Below are 5,557 nucleotides of genomic sequence, written 5' to 3' on the forward strand. Positions count from 1 at the left end.
GATCAAAACCTTTTGTATATGTGTATGGAGTATAGCCGATGAGTGGTTCAATCAGGCCAAACTTTTTTAACTTTTTAAACAAGCTTGTGTAGGATTCTCCGATTGGAGTGAAAGACTTTTCTCTTTGTTGCTGCCTTCTCATTTTATACTCCGGCCTTGGTTGGAACCTCTTTCAAGTAGGGGGTTGATATGCTTATAGAGGTGGGTAAGACATTTGTGGATACGTTGCAAGCCGTTGCGGGTTTTGTGAGTGTGGAGCATATGGAGGTGCAATGTGGATAGAGTACTGAGTAGGTGAGGTATGACTTTGGGGATTATGTGGAGGAAAGTAGCATTGGGGAGGATTATCTGGAGTATGAGGATATTTATGGGGTCGGTATTGAGGCTGAAAGCATTTAGCAGGAATGCTCACTGGATTCTGTCGTTGGCGGGGCTCAGCAACATCTTTTCTACCAATCAGAGCATTGATCCGAGCAACTTGTTCGTTCCATCTGAACCAAAACTCCTTAAAACTTTACTTGGGCCTCTTTCCTTGGGCATCGTGGACTTTGATCACAGTCTCGCTAGAGGACCGAGGAAGAGTAACTGGTAGAGGATCTACAAAAATAGGAGGAGATGTCGGAGCAGGGTATGAGGTTGTTTTGGTTGGTGGAGCATGGAAAATTTGGGAGGAAGTACCAAGGTAATTGTGATGAGGGGTAAAGCCCGGTGCAGGTTAAGGGGAAAGGTCGACGGTTGTGGGAACCTGGGCTAGTGATAGTGGTGGGATAGTTGTAGGGTTTTCAGTGTAGTTAGTGGGGAATGAAGGTGGAGGATGCCCCCTGACCCAAGAGTGATATATTTCTGCCATCTGTTGTTTCAACCTCCGAACCTCCTCTTTCAATTCCGATTCTGATTCTACAATCTCCCTTGGTGGGTGTACAACCTCAGTGTCTGTTTCTTTGCTAGACATGACTGACTTATGCTTTCTGGTGTTGTATGGACAAATCACCAAAGCGCCACAAAACTAACCACCCTCTGTTATAATAACAATGAAAGTAACAAAGAGGAGCAAAACAAAGCCAACATGTTAGCGTTAAAGCATTATCAAATAGAAATATCACATTCCATGCAATGCCCCTAGCAACAATTAACGGTTCTAGAATGACTTGATGGTACGAAGGTCATATGGCATCATCCCAATTTCACTCTTCTTGCCCCTTTTTCCTCTTCATCTTCCTTTCTAACACTGGTTGGTTTTTCATTTCTTTTCCCCTCTTTTCTTTCTGATCATCGCTCTTTTCTTTCATCCTATTTCTCACGTCCCACAACTTCATTCTCTTTTTTTCTTTTTTTCTTTTTTTTTCTTTTTTCTTTTTTTTTTAATAATGATTCGATCGAACCTTATGTAGATTGCCTACGTATCATGTCCCTCATGAATCAGAACAAGCATAGTTCTGGAAAAATATGATGGATAAAATAAACTAAAACAAATCTTTTAGATTTTCCATTTATAACTTTTTTTTTTGTTTTTCAAATACCAAAAAGGAAGTACTATAACAAAAGACTCGACAATCTTAACTAGACTGACAAACTCGATACTACCGTACAAGACTAATAATTAAAAGACAACATAAAATAGACTAAAAAATAAAAAAATTCCTCAAGCAGCTCGTGCATGCAATGGTCTTGACTAGAATGGTTCTGGGGTATTTGTCATGCTCGAGTCCTGGTAAATGAATTCATACCTTAATGAAAAATATAAGACCAAACAGATTAAATGACTCGAGACATTATGTGAGACCACACCTCCTATTAGACACATGCAAGACAAGCTTGGGCTATTTTTAAAAATTAAACTACATGGCCAAGAGTGACTATTAATGCAAACTCAACAAGATTGACCTCATGGACAAGGAAAATGCCTCACTAAGGATTTTATGGATTCAAACTCCTAACATCATGGCCCAAAATTAATTTGCGAAAATGCCCCATTTTGCAAAAATGATCGATATGGCTCGAAGTGGCTGAAGATGCAAACTCAAAAGGACAGACCTTAAGGTAGGGACACTTAGTTGCGAACTCAGGATTCTGAGACATGGGTCATGAACCACTTTTGCGAAAATGACCTATTTTGCAAGGATGGCCGATGTGGCCAAAAGTGGCTAAAGATGCAAACTCAATAAGGACGTGCCTTAAAGTAATATGACTCCTAGTTGTGGACTCAAGATCCTAAGACATGGGTAATTGAACCACTTTTGCGAAAATGATCCCATTTTGCAACAATGGCCGATGTGACCAAAAGTGGCTAGACATGCAAGATTTGGCTAAGACCCCGCGAAGCCAAGAACCTAAAACTTACTAGGAATACCGGACCCTATGTGGGTTACCTACGTATCACGTCTCGAAAGACGAGAATCAGGTTCGCGTAATTCGGGAAGATTAGATAAGGGATAGAATTTTAGAAAAAATGCATCCAATTTCCAAAAACTATATTTGTGTCTTTTTGAGAAATGATGGAAAATGTAAAATATTTTTGGATTTTCTTTTTCTCCTTTTTTTTTGATTTTTTTTGGAAAATGATGAAAAATATAATATCTTTTTGGATTTTCTTTTTTTGAATTTTTGAAAAATAATGGAAAAGTGTAAAATCTTTTTGGATTTTCTTTTTCCCCCTTTTTTTGAATTTGTAGAAAATAATGGAAAAGTGTAAAATCTTTTTTTTGGATTTGTTTTCATTTTCATTTTTTTGATTTTTGGAAAACTATGAAAGAAAAATGTGAGTGAGCCCTACTTGATTTATTTTCACCCTTCTTTCCAAAGAATCGGTCCGCCAAATGATCTTCCTACCCTCACAGATACAATATTTAGCACATAGGATGATTAAATGTCATTTTGGGCCACGGGCCCATTTTGACAAAATTTGGACAGGCTTCCTACAATGGAACACGGTACCTGGGACCGAGCCCTACTAGGTCTAAATGACATGATGCAAATAAAAATGACTTAAAGGCTGACCTAAGTTTGGGGTTCACTAACAAGGCAATTCGGGGGAGCGTATGGTCGATGGTGGCTGCTCAAGCTTTCCATCCACTCCATACGTCCAACGGCCCCCCCTCCTAAATTAAGGGTGACTCAACAAAGAGTTCGTGCACGCGACGCGTGATCCGAAACTTGTTGCAGAAAGAAGACTCATGGTTATGAAAATGATGACAATTTATAAAGCAGTAACACATAAAGGAAAAACTGTAAACAAATAAGCAACTAGCAAATAAATATGACATAAACAAAATAAAAAGCAAACAAAACACATAAAAAACTCAACTAAATATCCTAAAAACCAACACGATCAAGTACTAGCTGGAACCTGCAAGTCCCCAGCAGAGTCGCCAGAGATGTCACACCCTTTTTTAACCAAAACTTCACTAAACTCCTTAAATTAACAAAAAAGTGATTTTTGAAGATTGAAAAGGGTTTTCAATTGAAAAGTGACAAAATTATGTTCAAAAGGAAATAACTCAGAGCCGCCACCTAGTATTTGATTTGGGTGTGTCAGGTCACCGTTTTTTTTCTAAAAATAATTTTTTTTCCTTTCAAAACACTTGAGACTCAAAAACTAAGTCCGCACCAGAAAATCGGGTAAGGGGGTTCATTTGACTCGGGGAGAAGGTGTTAGGCATTCCCCGAGTCCCGTAACTAGTACGGTTGCGAACTCGATCAAGTTGGCTTCATAAATATTCAAGTTGAGGTAAAATCACGAAAAAGTAAAATAAACACACATGAGGCTCGAGGTCGTCCCCGCCTAATAAAAGAAAATTGAAAACAAGAATAAAACACTACAAGTTCTACTTTTGACTTCTCATTACAAAAGTTTTTTGGGGCATTCTCCGGAATAAAATATATACAAATCTTTCGGGGCATTCCCCGGGTAAATTTAACTAAGGAAACGACCTCTCGCCTCAAAACTAACAAAATCCTAAGTCTTGTCTACCCGTATTAGCGAACCTAAGTATACTACTGATTTTTGGCAAGTAAACAAAAGAAATTAATAAAAATCAACACGTGCCTAAATATTCGATTTTATTTACAAGCTTATAGTCTATTATTTAATTTATTTACTAAATGACGTAAAAATCAATACCATTTAATCACAATTATCCCCAACACCATTTAATGTCTCCATTCAACTTAAGCTTTAATACAAAATAGTTGATAATTAAAGTTCCAAACAAAACAAAACTCAAAGGATTCCGAAGCCGAAATTTGCAAGTAGTTTACAAAACAACCATTGAAGCATGAACAGTAAACAAACGCAAACAACTCACGGAGATAAACCTTAAAGAAGAACAAAGGAAAGAGAAAGATTGAACCTTAGATGAGTCCCTCTTTTATATTGAGCAGTAAAACTCCAAATCAAGTGCACATCAGTGGTTGCTTCAAGCCTACGAACCTGGACCGGAAACCTCGTACGGACAACCCCAAGCTCAAAACTGAGAATGCCTTCGTGAGGCTAGGGATAACTGGGACACTCTAGTCCAAACTCATCCACTCGTTCTCACTTTGTTATCAGATGTTAGGAGACTCAAGCTATTTGTAATTCTTAAAAGGATGATATACATTATCTTCTTTCTAGATCATGACGAAACTTGTTCTTCTGTGAATTCAAGAATGAACATTAACAGCAAACCCTCTTAAGTTTTTTCGTTTTTCTTTCGCAGCTTGCGGATGCTGCTGGTTAACAGCGGAGGTTGATGCTGGTTGACAGTGGAGGAACGGCAATGGCAGAGTTGTTGGCGGGTTAGCTGGTCGATGTTCACCTAGTTGTTCTTCGTTGGTTTTTGGAAGGGCCAGAGGTCGAAAGCTGTTGGTTTGGGCCAGGGTTAGCTGCGCGGGAGGATGGTTGATGAAGAGGCGGCGATGGGTGGTCGTTTGCTTGATGAGAGGAGGATATGGGCGCTGATCTCTTTTTCCGGCGAGTTTGGTCGTGTTCAGGCTGCTGATGGCTTGGAGTCTTTTTGGGTCTCTCTCATTATGGTTCAGCTAGCCTCTCGAAGAAAAAGATGGGCGCCCCTGGGGTTTTTAAAGTTCAGCTAGGTTTTTTTTGTGTTGTAGTCTAAGGTTCAAGAAGCAGACCCTAGGGTTGGGGTGTAAGGGTTTAAAGAAGAAGGGGTAATGGGTTAGGTCTTGCTGGGCTTAAAAATTGGGCCAAAAGATTAAAAATGGACCTTTCTCATTAAAAATGTGATAAACTAACCCAAAAACTCACTCTTCTTTTTGAAAAATGATATAAAATTTATAAAATAAAACTATAAAACTAATCATAATTAATTAAAACAAATAATAGTATACTATGAAACTATTTTGGTATTTTTCAAGATTATGTAAAAATAAAAATCCTAGTAAAATAGTATGACTACAAAATATTAATGAAACTATTTTTTTTTGTAATTTTCGTTTTTGTGCCAAAAATAATGTAAAAGAATCAAAATTAGTTGAAATAACTATATTAGACCTAAACTAAGTATTTAAATGCTAAAAAGAGTAAAATCTCGGGGAGGGTCAAAAATTACATGTCTAC

At 38.0% G+C, this 5,557-nt stretch overlaps 1 long non-coding RNA gene across 1 annotated transcript; it reads right to left on the reverse strand.

The window, feature by feature from the left end:
- Positions 1–1,461: 1,461 nt before the first annotated feature.
- Positions 1,462–5,092, reverse strand: LOC142179428 (uncharacterized). The gene is made up of 2 exons (XR_012707527.1): positions 4,350–5,092; positions 1,462–1,708 (listed from the first exon to the last, which is right to left on the reverse strand). It is a non-coding gene; the product is annotated as an uncharacterized LOC142179428 (long non-coding RNA).
- Between the last annotated feature and the right edge of the window lie 465 nt (positions 5,093–5,557).

This window comes from Nicotiana tabacum, chromosome 3 (assembly GCF_000715075.1).
Source record: "Nicotiana tabacum cultivar K326 chromosome 3, ASM71507v2, whole genome shotgun sequence".
Lineage (NCBI taxonomy): Eukaryota > Viridiplantae > Streptophyta > Magnoliopsida > Solanales > Solanaceae > Nicotiana > Nicotiana tabacum.